At 43.9% G+C, this 17,422-nt stretch overlaps 1 pseudogene; it reads left to right on the top strand.

Moving 5' to 3' along the window:
* Positions 1-2,917: 2,917 nt before the first annotated feature.
* On the top strand, positions 2,918-3,036 carry LOC145391791 (5S ribosomal RNA; annotated as a pseudogene).
* Positions 3,037-17,422: the final 14,386 nt, after the last annotated feature.

Here is a 17,422-nt window from a genome sequence, read left to right as displayed (position 1 = left end):
AAAATGTCCTGGAAATGTGAAATTCAAGGCTAAAGATGCGTAGAAAAAAAAGCCCATGAACAAATATAATCAGTTTCAAAATCCCATCAGAAAAACCTAAGTTTCGTGGGAAAAAGCAGTATGGGCAGAAAACCGATATTTACCTAGTTTACATTGTAGTATTTTGACTCAGTCTATCATTCAAATTCAACTCTTATCATTTTCTGTAGAGTATGGCAGCTTGGCTGCTTCCACGCTTACCACACTCTGGGACTTCCTCCACCAGCTCGCCACCCTGTCCGATCAGTATCTCCTGTGCCCCCGTGGAGGGACCTGTCCTCACCTGTGTCCGTAGACCTCCCAGAGCCCTTTTGTAAATCACAGGATGGCCACCTGGCCCCTCGCATTTTCCTGCAGATGGCTGGCTCCACCTATCTAGGGTTCATGGCTATCTTTACCGACGGCTCCCGCTCCTCCACCCCTGCAGCAACTGCAGCTGCCATCTTCGTAGAGGACTACTCCATCTGCCAGACATGGCGCTTAGGGGATGCCCATGATGTAGTCACTGCTGAACTCTTCGCAGTCTTGAGGGCCCTGCGTTTTTTGATGTCTCATTCCTCTCCTCGGCCGGTGGTCATCTACACTGACTGCAGAGCGGCCCTTCATCTCATCGCTTCTCCTAAACCCTGCTCCATACGTCATCTGGTTTATGAAATCCAGGATGACCTTGCTCAACTGCTGCAGGGAGGCTGGAAGGTACGTCTGCAATGGATTCCCTCCCATGTGGGCATCAGGGGCAATGATGTGGTGGATGCAGCAGCTCGGATGGCCTTGACTTTTCCTGATGTGGAGCCCTACCCCTTGCCAGCCATTACTCACCGTCGCCTCTTAGCCACGAGGTGTAGTCAGGCATGGAATGCTGATCTCTACGCCTCCTCCCCACAACAGCACTGGGCTTATATCGCTCCGACTCATCGGACCAACCTTGGGTACGCTCTGTCTCCCGGATCCTGGACGTCGCTATCACCCGCCTGCGTATTGGACATGTTGGACTGGCATCACATCTGCATCGGCTGCGACTGCACCCAGATCCCTACTGCCAGTGGTGTGTGAATCAAGAGGAAACTGTAGCCCACTTTCTGCTGCATTGCCCACGCTTCTACTCCATCCGCACCGCCCTGAGGGAGCGCCTTGCAACCCTCGGTATCCTGGACTTCACCCTCCCCATCCTTCTTGGTGGGGTGGGCCTAGATCGGCACCTACGCCACTCAGTTATACGCCATGTCTGTGTCTTCCTTCGCAGATCGGGGCAACTTCGCCGCCTATGATTAAAGAGTTCTGCTACACCTGAACCACCGTTAGGGCTACATCTGACTACACGTCGGGTCCAGCCCTTCAATCAACACCAAGACCAAGACCAAGCTTGGCTGCTCATCAGTCATCAGCTGATCAGACTCACAGAGTGTTTACAAAGTGCAGCTAATGAGAAACTCCACATTCATATTCCTTAGTACTGTTACCCTTAGCCTAGGTAAGTTATATCATTACAGATATGCAGTAATGCAATGGGTATTTATCATGAACAAAATATTGTGGTAGCTTACAAAAATACGGTGAAATATGGTTACACGCTATTTATTCTCTTGACCTAGGTTACACGGACGCCTTTATGTAGACACAACGAAGCACGAGTTTATGAGGGGGGTTCTTGGCACTAACTTAGGAGTACGTTGCCTACAGGCACATACGTAAGCACGCCTGCATAGTGCATACACGCACTCTTGTCAGCTGGGGACCTCATAGGCCTACATACAGACGCACAAACTCGACTTCCACGGATGATTTCAGACATTCACAGAAAAGTCGGGAAGTTTTATTACCTTCAGATATCACAACCCCGTTAAAATTCGTCATACTAATGTATACATCTAAATGATACTGTACATTTTGCAGGGCCTTTCAAACAGGTTTGGTCTGTAAGTAGGGCGTAGTTCAGTCTGCAAGCATCTGCATGTGTGGAAACTTTGTCACATAGCAAGGGGTAGGTAACCAATAGGTACTCAAAAATTCATGGTTATTTTCCTTCTCAAGATTGTACCCGTCCCACAAATAATATGGACAGTGTCATATATGGTCAATATATGAAGAAATAGGGTAAATTTTTAGAAGTAACCAACGTTTTCTTTTATTATTATTTTTGTTTTCCAATGCAAAATACTGTTTTAATTAGTTTTGACCTTCATTTTGGGGGGAAAATCCCCCTTTTGGAATTTTGAGTAAGATTTCCAAAAGTGGGTTTATCCCCCAAAATCAAGATCAAAATTAATTAAAAACGCACTATTTTGCATTAAACGAACCCAAACTAACAACCTAACCTAACCTAGGTCCTGACATAAGACTGAGTGCACATGCCTGCACCAGCCAATATGGCGCGACATTCATCAGCTACTGAGCAATAGCCTAACCTAAGTTACTATGTGACTATCCCTACAAAATTTGTTCCCCCAACTCAAACTAGGCTTAAAAGGTAAGTCTTAGTTAGAATAGTTCAGGGACGTAATATAATGAAAATTAGTAACGTTGGTTACTTCTAAAGTTATACCAGAAATAGTTGTAGTTTCATGTGATGTAAAGAGATTTTTAAATACCGGTATCTCAATACACTGCTGAGAAAATGACCTGTAAACTTGGTGCATATGGTACCTCTTATGATGGGTTGTTCAGTACGTACACACCCTTTTCCAATAGTTACTCATTCACTTATAACTCTGAAGATATTAAAGCTAGATGAGTCTCCTTTGGATATGTTATACATCAGTCATTACTTACTCATCTGTGTCTCAATGAGAGTTGACAGCCTTAGCATAATTTCTAGTGGACATTTAAGGGAAAAGATATTAAAAAAAAATAATGAGGTTATTGTTATATGTACTTCATTAAAAACTTTCATGCCACATTGAGTACACCGCTTCCCGTCCGATCAGCGAAGTTAAGCAACGTTGGGTCTGGTTAGTACTTGGATGGGTGACCGCCAGGGAACGCCAGATGCTGTTGGCATCCCTACGTGTCAAGTGGGGTTGGTGGAGGATTGGTGCCCCTCCCTGTAAAACAATTAACTCTAAGCCCTTGACCACCCTATTTGGGATACATGGCGTCTGGCAATGGAAAAACTTTCTGGCATGAGTAAAGTAAAGAAATAATGATAACAGTTGTACTGAATAACATAGCTGTTGGTAGACACGTTTACATTTTAAAAAATGAATATTGTATAGAAACATAGTGTTTTAAGACGAGAAAATTTTCAACGAAACATGGTCTTTGGTTCAGTATTATGGCTGCCTATCCTTTGGATTAAGACCACTAAAGTATTTACACAACAGGCACATGAGATTAACCCTTCTCACAAACAAAAAGAACACTTTAAGGAAATTTAACAAACTATTTTCCTTGTTAATGTGGCATAGGCCCCAAGAGTAACACCAGACTGAAAACGAACACTGCCTGGAGCTGAACTGACTAGCCTTGATAAGTACGCTAGAACTGAGTAGGAAAGTACTGGTACAGTAGACTATATCAGTTGTATGTTCCTCCTCTGAGGACTTCCCTGGGAGTCATACTGGTATAATAACCCTTCCTAAAAAAAATATATGGTAGTAAAAAAATAGTATTTGAATGACTATAAAATTCTTTTAATAGTTTTAAAATAAACTTGGAGATTCTTTGTTTGGGTGATAACCACTAGGCCCTGTTTGCACTTAGACTTTGTGAAGTGGGAGGTAGCGTAAGTATTGATTTGATAGTTGGGAATGAAAACCCATATACGCAATTCCCGCACTCATGATTTGGGCTTTCTGGGACAACTATCTCATCTTGGCGATGTGGATATGACATTTCTTAAAAAATCTGGCATCACGTAGAAGCCATCACACTTTTCTTTCAGAAATGACACTTCGTACCCTAATTGATCGACCTTCATGACTCTGGCAATATACACCTCGTGTGGGGTTATTCTTTGGCAATATACCGGTACACCTCATATATGAGGAACACACTGAGGTGGTTTGGCCATGTGGAGAGGATGGAGGGTGAAAGACTGACAAAGAGAGTGTATGTGAGTGAGGTGGAGAGGGGAAGAGGGAGGGGGAGGCCGAGGATGAGATGGAGGGATGGGGTGGAGAGATATATGAGAGAGGAGGGTGTGAGTTGGGAGCAGGGCAGTGAAATGGCGGGGGACAGGGCGACTTGGAGGCAATTTGTTTGTGGCCACCCCAAACGGGATTGATGCATCTGGCAATAGATAGATAGACCTCATTTGGGGTTATTCTTCTACCTTTGCTGGATGACATTGCTTTTTATACTTTTACCCCAACCCAAATATCTACTTTGGGTTCCTCCAGGGTAATGCCAAATGCAACATTGTTTATTTCACAGTTTAAGGTCTCATCTGAACTGTTGTGCAAACTAATGAGTTTCTCATCTGATGACACACTTACTTTGCTAATACTTGAAGGGCCTGCCACTGCTTCATTAACTCCTGGTGGTTCTTTGTCTTCAGATATATCCTCAGGAACAACAACCTTTTCATCACTTGGGATCTGCTTCTACTCGTTTCTTCTTTCTTTGTGTTGCTGGACCTTTCTTGCCAGTTTCTGTTCATTTCCTCTTTAATTGCTCTTTCTTGTCTGTCTTCCTTAAGTTTAATTCTTCAACCATTTTCAGTGATGATATGAAGTAAACCATGTCCATCACATTTCTTATCTTCGTTGGCCCTTTGCCTGGCCGCTTGTCTGGGTAGAATTTATGGGTCATCATTGCTGGACTTATTGTGGATGGTCTGTGATCAGACCCTGAAGGGGAAGAATCTGTTTGGCTGGAAGCTTGATTTTGGTGTTCTAACTGCTCTTTTTGAAACTCTTTTGGAAGACAGATGCTTGTAAAGGGCACACTCAGGTACTGGTACAGCTGCAATATATGTACTGTATATACCGGTAGCCTTTGTAATGTAGTACTAAATTACACAGAGAACCCTTTAGCTTGTACATGTGCTCCCTCTCTTCGCTTGTTGCCATGCATGTCACTGGGGTTGTCTGGCATGCTTGACTTGCTGTAAGTGGAGGTTGAGCCTGACATGAGGCCTCCTTGTAACCTTCCTGGTCAACCCCTTCAAAGATGGTTGAAATATGTTCTCTTTGTGATGCAGCAGCTTCCAGCTTTGTATAGTCAGGGGCCCTCTGGATCGAAGAACACCAGGCCACAGTTCTTAAAACCTGCCTTTATATTTGCTGGTGTAACGCATCTGTTATACACAAGCAAAAAGACTTTAGCAAAGTTAAATAGGGTAATTACTTCATCATTATGTGCGACATCCCATTCTTTACATTCTTTGCTCCATCCTTTCTTCAGTCAACCGAAGACGGCCACATCCAACAGTTGCATGAAGTGCATTGTATTGAGTGGTAATCTGTAAAGGGTGATTCCTTGCTCATTCGGTGTTTTAGCTGAGTGATAATTATCTGTACTTTCATGCCAATTCGTCCAAAGAATTACATGTCTGTTCACTTGATTGGCAGTTAGCCAATCATTAAACCCATTGCACAAGTATTCATACAGTGTTTCAAATGTAATATATCCATTTTCACTCTTCCCAGCAACAAACTCTATATTCTTCGGAAACTGCTCTGCAGTTGATGGACTGATTCTTTTCCTTGGATATATATATGATCATGCATGGGGGTACTTTTCCATCTGCATACACCGAGCCTTCAACAGTAATGTTTGTTTTCTGAAATATGGATGCTGCTTCAAATACCGTACTACTTTTTCTCCCTTCCCTGCAATCACTTTTCCCTGCTTTGGAGACAGAGAGAATCCACTTTTGTCGACGTTAAAGTTTCTTGCAGGATCCATCAGAGTATCAATTGCATCAATTTCCTTAAAATAATCAAACATATCCTGGAACCACTGATGATTGACTGCTATAGATATGTTCTTTCTTGCAGTAGATAGTGTCGCTGGTGTTCTGTATGTAAGTTGTGGATGTTTTTTCTTAAACAGCCTCCACCATTTATCCTTCGGGGTGTCCCAGAATGAAAGAGGCAGTTGTCTTTGTATACCAGAATCTACTTCTGCAGTTAGAATATCAATCACTACTGACATGACATTTCTCCTTGTTGCAGGGTGTGCTTGTTTGCAGGAGTTGGTGATGTAATTCATTATTACTTCCTCCTCAGCTTCTAGTCTAGTACAGTTTCCTAAAATTGTGCTTGAATGAGGCATTTTGGGGAAAAGTAAACAACTTACAGGTCTCCCTCATTTTACGATTGGTATGCGTTCCTAGAAAGGCAATTGTAAACCGAAATATCGTAAAGCGAAATTAAGGTTTAATGGGAAAAATAGGGATGCATTCCTGGACTCTTGTATAAGGAACCGAAGACCCATACAAGAGATCTAATATGCAATTGATGATGTTTTATGTATTGTAGTGCATCTGAATCACATATGTATGTACATTAGCAAACATAAAGACATGAAATAGCAAAAACATTAAATACAGCTGTACTGTGCTGTACTGTTATGTACCCTCCTACTTTGCTGTAGCTCCGTCCACCTTAGTCGGTCCCCCCCGAGGCTGGAAGACGTAATGCCTTAATGTCTCCTCCAAGGCTAGGAGACATCCTGGGCCAAAGCCCATCTCTCATCAACACAAGAGGTGGAGAGGGAGGAAGCAGGGGTGGTGGAGGTTTGGATGGCAGGGGTGGATGACTCAGGAGAATGAGAGGTGATGGAGGTTTGGGTGGCAGGGCTGGATGACTCAGTGGTAGCAGAGGCAGATGGACTAGCAGTGGGTTTGAAGAAGCTGGAAATTGTTGTTTGCTTTGCCAGCCTCCTCCTGGCCTTGTGGGATTTCCACATGCCCAATCGTAAATGCAAGGGACCTCAATCGTAAAATGAACACTTGGTACTAAAGAAGAAGGATCGTAAATGCAAAATATCGTAAAACGATACTGGTACAGCATAAAATGAGGGAGACCTGTACTTTTTCTTACGGATTTTGGGGTGGTGAAGACGACTAGGGGTGTTGCTAAGCAATATTTTGCCATTTAAGTGGTCAAAATTGAGGTCAAAGGTTATTTGTTGCATTGTGGTTTTCCTCATTTTTAGGATTTGGCTCTGCAAAAATTAATATAACTCCCTCAGTATTGCAGGTAGAGAACTCAGCTGTGGCTCATATTGTAGCTTAGGATCTTCTCTATGAGACGCCCTGACCACTTGTTGATTTCATTCCATAACATGAGTACTTGGGGTGAAAAAATTGGTGACACCCAGGAACCTTATATTTGGTCACTTTTTTCAGACTCCCAATAAATAAATAACCTGATGAGATGCTGCCTTCGTCTTAGACTCATTTGAAAGATTAACATTATGGGAAGTTTTTGGAAAAAAAAAAAAAAAAAAACACGGACTGATGATATCCCATATAGGGACTGAGGTACAGAAGGTCAAACTTGGGCCCTTTTCCAGACTTTCATAAAATAGACTGAAAACTGCTTCTGATAATGACTTTTTCCACTGGTAACATGGAGGGCTTGGAGCAAACAGGGAGGTTTTCTAAATGGGTGTGGGATCCAAGAAGCCAGTAACGGAGCAAATAATTATATCATTATAAAGGGCCATATTTGAGGTCAAAGGTCATTTAGTTTTACTAAACATCAAGAGACGTAACTAGTCAGTTCCTTCAGATCTGTAACGTACAGGTTAATTTACATATAAATTAATGTACGTCAGAAATTCAGGAATTGCTCATAACTCTCCTCAGGTCTGTGTTGCATTGAAGGTAAGCTTGTGTCTCACAGACCCATAACTATAAAAATTTGGGAAAAATGTTTATGTTTCGTTATTCCAATACTGAAAACAGAGTAACATATATAATGTTTCCGCAACACAAACATGTAAAAAAAAATGATCTGTTCTTTTCTTTTTATATTTTTAACAACTTTTTGAAAAAAAACAACTGTTGAAAAAACATTAAAAAAAAAAAAAAAAATCTGAATGGTTGCTTGAGTGGTTCCATAGCATGGTATGGAATGGTGCTTCGTGGTGTGAAGAGGGGATGCCAAACACTGCAATTTTATCTGCAATCAGGGAGAATAAAACCCCCACACACCTAAGGTAGACACAGGTCTCACAGACCCGTAACATGTGAAACCACCCTTATACTGGGGAAACGGAGAGAGAGCTTGAAGTAACTCCTTCACCCCTTGCATGGATACACAAAGTTAGGAAGCTACCGTACTGAGAAGAACAGGGTTCCCTGGTATTTAGAAGTTAGTGAACTAGACAATGGGATGGAGGGGGGGGTCTCGCAGACCCACCTCCACCTGTGCAGGGTTAAAGGCAGAGGATCTGGGACAGGCACTGTTAAATGACTTTGTTAAGAAACGACTTATCGACAAGGATGTGAGCTTGAGAGATAAAATGCATAAAACAAAGGTAATAACTTTTGCTTGATTGTACGATGTCAGAGCGGATAGAGGAAAGGGGAAGACAACTGTGATCAAAGCAGATAGGCAGATTTCCAGCAGCTAATAACGACGTACAAGGCAGGGAGACCACTTGATCTGGAAGATGTACTGAACTGTGAACTGATGGTAGTTCCCATCAGTACTGCTGAAGCTGATGGTTCACTGTGGTCCAGGACAGTCAGTATATGTGGATGTCCTTACCAAGGATGTGAAATGCCCAGCTAATCTTGAACTACTGGATGGTGAGAGCACATGTCTTGTCATAGACGGCCAGGCCACCGTTGTATCCTTTGGTAAACCAAGCGGGGCAAAGACACTTGTAGAATATGCTGATAGGTTTGTTGACCACATTCTAAAAATCAGCAAACGATTCGACGGCACTTGTGTTACATTTGACCAATACAGGGACACTGGCACGTCAGTCAGAGAGGGAACTAGAGAAAGACGAAAGAAAACCTCACGTCCCATTCGGCGTCTGATAGAAAACCTAGAGGTTCCATTGCCATCCAAGTGGACTGATTTCCTGGCATTGTCAAACAACAAGAAGGATCTGTCTGCCTTTCTGTCCGATGAGCTGATTTTATTAGTTCCACCAGAGAAAGTCATGGTTGTTGCTGGTGGATTGGGGTTAGAGGTTAAGACAGATGACCCTCAGAAGGTTACCGAAAAGTTGAGGTCTGACCATGAGGAGGCAGATATGTGTGTAATTCTGCACTGCATCAGTACCCTTGCAAGGCATATCGTTGTGTCTGCACTTGACACTGATGTTGTTCTTCTGTTGGTAATTAATCACAGAATGAAGTGCGAAACCCTCTGGTTGAAAGCTGGAACTTCAAAAAATCCCAAGCACATCCCCATTCACGAAGTTCATAAATCACTAGCATTTGAGCAACAAACACTTGAGGAACTTCTTGTCTACCATGCAATAACTGGGTATGACACTGTGTCCTACTTCAGGTGTCATTCTAAGAGGTCAGCTTGGACTGTGTTCTTGGAGAACCAGAACCTGCTGCAGGAACTGGGGAATACTCTGGCACCATCTCAGATGAATGGCTTTGTAAGGCAGAGCAGTTCACCTGTAAAGTTCCAGATGACACCTGTGATAAGGGTCGTGTGTACCAGTTCTCCAAGCTGAAACCGACAGAGTTGCTACGTCCTACTAGTGATGCTGCAATGTTTCACATTCAGAGGGCCAATATTCAGTGCTTCATATGGCGACAAACACATGTTCCCACCCCAACACTGTCATTGCCAAGTACCTGTGGCTGGGAGAATATTGTTGGAAAACTGAGGCCAGTCCTGACTACATTATCTTCCATTCTGAAAGCATGCAAAAACATCGTGTTTTGTGGATGCACCAAGGGCTGCAACATTCATAATTGTTCATGCAAAAGGGCAAACCTTCCTTGCACAGCTGCTTGCAGATGTAATGAGGGTGAGATACACTGCAGACATTACTTACATTTGCTGTTAATATGTAACAAATTATTGGAAAGGTAGCCTGTTTTCAGTTGATGAAAATAAAGAAATTAAACTTTTGTAAGAACAGCACTGTGTACGTGGAAATTTAATAATTCCCATCACAGTCTCTGGCCAGGGATCAGGACTGCTTGGGGATTGCTGAACATCAGTTGTTATTTGTGTTTTCCTATGTATATGTTACTTTTCACAGAGTATATACGTTATTATGTATTCCATGTCAACGCCTGGCTGTTCTCATTCTTCGGACATACAATCCCCGTGCCAATCGACAAGGTTCATTTGCTTGGCCTGCGCACTATCTAGTTGTATGCGATCGTTTTGTTCAATAAATGTTGAAAAAAAAAAAAAAAACTGTCATGGGACCAAAATAAATAAATATAAATAAGTAGATTATGGATATAAATAAATAAATATTAATAAATAAATAAACAGATATATAGAATATGCTACCAGTTGGAGTACTTACTTTACTAGAAGCATTTGCTGGTCGATTTCTGGGAAGTTTGGAAAAGGCCCCAAGTTTGACCGTCTGTATCTCAGTCTCTATATGGGATATCATCAGTCCCCCCTTTTTTTTTTTTTTTTTTTTTCAAAAACTACCCACAACATTAATTTTTCAAATAAGTCTAGGACGAAGGCAGCATCTCATCAGGTTATTAATTTATTGGGAGTCAATTGAAAAAGGGACCAAATTTAGGGTTCCAGGGGAAGGATGGAGAGGATGGGGGATGATAATTGGGTGAGGAAGGTGAGAAGTGTTAATATTGGGGGTGGGGTTACGAGGGGTAGACCGAGAAAGACATGGGACGAGGTCATTAAGTGTGACCTCAGGGTTAAGGGACTGAACAGGGAGGCCGCAATGGATCGTGCAGCATGGAGAGCTGCCATTAGGTGACCAAGGCCGACGCATGCAAGCGTGTTGGAGCCTTTAAAAACAAAATGAAACGAGGGGGTTACGAGACTTTTTCACCCCAAGCACCCATGTTATGGAATAAAATCAATAAGTGGTCATGGTATCTCATAGAGAAGATCCTAAGCTACAATATGAGCCACAGTTGAGTTCTCTACTTGCATTATTGAGGGAGTTATGTCAATTTTTGCAGTGCCAAATCCTAAAAATGAGGAAAACCACAATGCACCAAATAACCTTTGGCCTCAATTTTGACCACTTAAATGGCAAAATATCTCTTAGCAACACCCCTAGTCGTATTCCATCCATCCATCCATCCATTGCCAGATGCCTTAATCCCGTACGGGGTGGCCACAAACAAATTGCCTCCACGTCACCCTGTCCCCCGCCGTTTCACTGCCCTGCTCCCAACTCACACCCCCCTCTCTCATATACCTCTCCACCCCATTCCTCCATCTCATCCTCAGCCTCCTCCTCCCTCTCCCCCTCTCCACCTCTTTCACGTACACTCTCCTCATCAGGCTCTCACCCTCCATCCTCTCTACATGGCCAAACCACCTCAGTGTGTTCCTCCTAACGCTTCCTATCACATCCACATCCTCACTACAACTCTCCTTTATATACTCATTTGTCAGCCTGTCTCTCCATGTGACTCCACAGGCTCCTCTTAAATAACTCACTTCCACTGCTCTCACTCTTGACTTGTGTCCTTCCAACTACGTCCAAGCTTCACTTCCATACGTTAGAGTTGGTATCACAATACTGTCATGTAGTAACTTTCATTTCCATGCTCACTTCCCTGTTTCTTATCACTGCTTTCAAGGAACCAGCAGTCTTTCTTCCTTGTTGTACCCTTTCAAGCACTTCACCCTCCAGACTTCCATCCTTACTCATCACACTACCCAAGTACTTAAATGTACTCACATTTTCCATACTACCCAAGTACTTAAATGTACTCACATTTTCCATTTCCCCACCATCCAACCTCACTGTGCAATCATTGACTTCACCTCTCTCAAAGACCATCACTTTACTATTCCCTACATTCACCTTTAGATTCCGTTTCTTACACACTCTCCCAAACTCATCCACCAAGCCTTGCAGCTCTCCTTCATCTTCTCTCAACAACACAGTATCATCTGCAAACAATAGTACAGGGAGTTTCCAAACACTACCCTCTCTCACCAGGGCCACTCCAACATCCACTGCCCTACCTTGTACCTCTTTTATTACCCCATCCCTGTACAGATTGAACAGCCATGGAGACATGACACATCCCTGTTTCAACCCAACCTTCAAAGAGAAAAATTCACTTATTTCACCCTCCACACGCACTGCAGCCTTAGCACCATCATACATACTCTTCACAGCATTCAGCACCTTCCCATCTACTCCTTATATTCTTAATACTTTCCACAATTCTTTTCTCTCCACCCTATCATATGCTTTCTCCAGATCCATGAAAGCTACTTACAACTTCTTTCCCATCTCTAGAAACTTTTGCACTAAAGATCTAAGAATGAATATCTGATCTACACAACCTCTTCCCTTCCTAAAGCCTCCCTGTTCTTCTCCGACTAATTCCTCTGTTCTTTCCCTGGCTCTGTCAATAAGTATCCTACCATACACTTTTCCTATTACACTAAAAAGACAAATGCCCCTGTGATTACCACACACTTCTTTTTCCTCTTCCCCTTTGTACAAGGGAATAATTATACCTGGCTTCCAATCCTCCGGGACTCTACCTTCCTCCCAGGCCAATCTGCACATCTTCCACATCCATTCTACCACTATCTCTCCCCCATGCTTCAGCATTTCACCACACACTCCATCAATTCCTGGGGCTTTCCCCAATTTGACTTTCTTCACTGCTTCCACAACTTCTGTCCTACTGATTTCTTCCTGTCTTCTCATTTCCCTCCTCCCAGCCATTCCCCAACTACTTGTACTCGCATTACTTCCATTCTCTATGTTCAACAATTCCTTAAAGTGTTCTCTCCACCTGCTCACTTTTTCTCCCTTCTCCACTAGTAATGTACGATTTTTATCTTTCACTCTCCTGCTAACGTCACTTCCACCCTGTCTTACTCTTTTCACCTCTTTCCAGAACATTTTCTTACAGTCCCTCCACTTTACACTCATCCCTCGGCTATCACGCCCAATTGGTCCTGCTAGAGCTGCGCTATAGCCGATAGCGTGATAGCCGTACTGAAGAACTTACGGTAATAATTCTAACTGGTGCCATTACCTCAATATTTATCCCTAAAATGCCCTTTTTGTATCACATATTAACATATAATAGTCTAAAAATGAGGATGCAAATTAGAAACAAACCAAAGTTAATAAAAAACAGAGCTTAATATCCCTATTTATTCACCTTTTGGGGGATGTTGAGTGGCTTGGGTGGGATAGAGGGGTTACAAGGCTCGGTTGGAGTCTACTGACCACCTCTTCGACGTTCTATTTCATCAAGGAAATTCTCAGCAAACCCATGAAATTCCTCCTCCTCCTCATCATCATCAAAGTCCAGGAGGGCAAGTGCTGGCTGACGGTCCTGGTTTGAAGGTCCTGGTTGTGGGTCTGGTTGTGCCTGTGTCCGACGGCGTAGGAAGTCGGTTATTTGCCGTTGCTGTAGAGAGTTGATGTGAGCATGGTATTGCTCTTCGTATCCTGCCAGTGCCTGAGTAATTAAGGAACACCTGGCCTCACTGTTAATGGTGGAATCTTGTTCAAGCAGGTGTCGTAGCTGGCCACCCAAGTCAATGACCCTTTTTATATCGTTTATGCACAGTCTCTCGGTATGCTGCACATCACCGCCACCTTTCTCCTCCTCCTCCTCTCCTGCACTGTCCTCATCTCGTGTCATTTCCTCATCCACGATATCAGCAGCAGAAACTGGGGCTGGTCGTATCATTTCACGAATATCTTCGTCAGTTGTATCCCCAAAACCAGCTCCAGGAATCTGCCGTGCCTCCTCAGCAGCTGCCTCAACCTCTGCCTGAACCGACTGAGGCTCACCAGGTGCAGACCCGCGACGGTGCTTAGGTAAACCCTCCAAAAGATTCCGCCAAGCGTGACGAATTGTTGCCTGGGTTACGTTATCCCAACACTGAACCATCAGATTAACAGCCTGCTTGACACTGAACCGCTTCCAATAGTTTATAACCCTGTGCTCAGCATCAGTGTCTCCTTGCAATTGATCATCCTCATTTTCATCCTCACTGTTGTTGACCAGTTGCTGGATTAACTGTGTGTCCTCAGTTGCTTCCCTCATCATTCTGAACTGATGCCTGGAGTATGCAGCCTTCAGGACTGAAATAACTTCTTGGTCGAGGGGCTGGATCAGTGAGGTGGTATTGGGTGGGAGGAATTCCACTTTAACATTGGGGTGTGCGGTCCTCAGAAGGGGTGAGTGTCCAGGGGCATTATCCATCACCAGCAGAATGTTAAACCTGATGTTATTTTTCTTGCAATGCTCCTCAACTTGCGGGATAAATGCCTCCTTCAGCCAATCCAGGGACAGTTTGGCAGACATGTACCCCTTCTTTGAAGTCATCCATGTCATGTTGAGCTTCTTCCTGTTATAACCTTTATAGGCCCTGGGTCTTTTCGCTTTGTGCAGAACCGTCGGCTTCAGGCGACACATCCCAGAGGCGTTCATGGCCAGTACCAAGGTGAATCGTTCCTTGAGTACTTTCCTCCCGTGTATTTTCGCTGACTTGGTGGTGATGAACGTCCTCCGTGGCAAAGTTTTCCAATAGAAATTGGTTTCATCCATGTTATAAATTTGTTCTGGTGTATACTGGCCCTCCTCAATTATGTTCTTAATAGTTTCTGGGTATTCACGTGCATCTGCATTGTCTGCACTTGCCGCTTCACCAGATATTTTCACACTTTTAATTTTGTGCCTTGCCATAAACTTGTCCACCCAACCTTTTGCAACCATAAAAACTGGAGGTTGTCTCATGTCTAACTTCTTAGCGAGGTCCACATAAATTTCCTTGGCAGTGTTCATGATTTCACGTGTGTCCACAGCAATATTTCTCCTTGCCTGTCGATCCATATATCTCCCAAGCAATTGCTCGGTCTTGAGGAGCAACTGATTTCTGCTACGTAGGGCATGGGAAGCAGCTTGTGATGGTGCAGGACTCATATGTTTTATGATGTGATCATGATTCTTATAAATACCCCTCACAGTTGATTCATTGATGTTATATTTCTTCCCCACACTTCGCTTGGTCTCACCATTATCGAGAAGTTTCACTATTTCCAGTTTATCTGCATAGCTTAGGTTCTTCCTCTTCTTTATTTCCCTGCCAGGTGCAGCAGCATTACGTTGGGCGATGGTAGGGGGACGGGGAGGGGGAACGTTGGCCATGGCTATCACAAAAAAGGTTATTGTTCTCGCTATCACTGCTCGCGGTCTGAGGGCAAATCCTTGAATGGTTTGGCGGGTGGGAGACTCGGTCGGGCGGCCAATCAGCGCTCGGCTGGCGCTGACGTCACACGACCAATCACAGCGTGAATCACGCTGGCTGGGCGGAGCATCAGAGCCCGGTCTTTTTGAAATTTTCGAACAGTTCTGGTGCGCGATAGCAGGCATTTAGTGCATGATATAGGTATTTGGGTGGTTTTTTATATAGACATGATAGCGAGATACGCTATAGCAGAACCCGTGATAGCAGAGGGTTGAGCGTACACTCAAGTTCCTTCCAAATTCCTCATCCGCTCTCTTCTTGCTCTCTCTTATTAATTTTTTCACCTCTCTCTTTCTTTCTACATATAACTCTCTCTTCCGCCTCTCAACTTCTTCCACGCCCTTATTTCTTATCCATTCATTGTATATATGCTTTCTTCTTTTGTGCCACAGCCTGTCTCATCTCTTCATTCCACCACGCTGTTCCTTGCACACCCCTCCGTCTTCTCTTCATCCCACACACCACATCACATGCTGCACATATTTCGTTCGTTTTCGTTCGTTCGTTTTTTTAAAGGCTCTAACATGCTTGCATGTGTCGGCCCTGGTCACCTAATGGCGGCTCTCCACACTGCACGATCCATTGCAGCCTCCCAGTTCAATTCCTTAACCCTAAGGTCACACTTAATGACCTCGTCCCATGTCTTTCTCGGTCTACCCCTCATAACCCCACCCCCAATATTAACACTTCTCACCTTCCTCACCCAATTATCATCCCCCATCCTCTCCACATGTCCAAACCACCTCAATCTACCTCTCCTCATCACAACACCAATACACTCCAGTCCCATCCTACCTCTCAACTCTTCCATTGTAAACCCAGCCCCTCCAGGCCTTGGACGCAGGGACGCACTGCACATCCACCTGATCATTGTCATTTCTGTACGTCTGAGCCGGCGAATTTCTTCCTTCCTCACTGCCCAGATCTCACTGCCATACAGCATTACACTCCTAACACATGCTGCATACAAAGACCCCTTAGCACGTAGGGAGAGCCCTCTCAATGTCAGGAGAGGCAAGAGCTCCCTGAACTTCTTCCAACCACTTCTCACCCTAGCCACAGAGCTAGCTCCAGCCCCACCTCCAGCACACAGCATGTCTCCCAAATAACAAAACTCTTCCACACACTCAAGAGATTCACCTGCAAGTTCAATCCTTTCACGTCTGACAATCTCCACCTGCTCACCCCGGCACGCCGTACACATAAAATCAGCATTATCTCGCAGTCTACCTCTGATACCACTACATCTCTTATGCACCCATTTATCACACACACTGCACAAGATGGAATTACTTCCCACGCCCTTGTAGCAAACTGCACATGGCCACTCTCCCTCATCTTTGACAGTACCGCCACCAACCCTAGATATCATCACTTTTGTTTTATCTGCATTTACCCTTAAACCCTTTTGCCCCATACCATCTCTCCACTTCCTAAACCTTTCCTCCGCATCCCTTTCATTCTCTGCAATCAACACCAAATCATCAGCATACAACAACTCCCACGGGAGTCCGTTTCTAAAGTCATGTGAAAGGGCTTCAAGTACCATGATAAACAACATGGGACTCAAGACTGACCCCTGATGCACACCAACATTCACGGAAAACTCATCACTCAAATCTCCATTCACTCTCACCAGGGTGTGAGCAGGTGAGAGTGAATGGAGATTTGTGTGAATATCCTGCACACAACTTCCACGTCCCCCATCTGCTCCAATTCATATTTGCCCAGTCGTTCCTTCCCTACTCTCTTATATTCTGCCTTTTTCTCATCCTCGTGTAACCTTTCCACTCCCCTTACAAACACTCCTTCTTCCCGTCCTTCCCTTCTTGTATTTCTCCATTTTTTTTTTATCTTGATTCTGGCCACCACCAAGTAGTGGTCAGAAAGTCCACTCCCCCAACCTCTATAAGCTCCTGCATCCATTACACATTTTCGCATCCTTTCATCCACACAGACATAATCAATCATTGCCATCCTTTCATTCAGTTCACCACCCACCCATCTCATCACTCGCCATGTATACCTGTGGATCCTTTTGTGCCCGAAGA

This window comes from Coenobita brevimanus, chromosome 19 (genome assembly GCF_032717465.1).
Source record: "Coenobita brevimanus isolate Jiangsu-jjx chromosome 19, ASM3271746v2, whole genome shotgun sequence".
NCBI classification, from domain to species: domain Eukaryota; kingdom Metazoa; phylum Arthropoda; class Malacostraca; order Decapoda; family Coenobitidae; genus Coenobita; species Coenobita brevimanus.
Note: the sequence above shows the minus strand (reverse complement) of the source record. Positions and strands in the feature narration are given on the sequence as shown.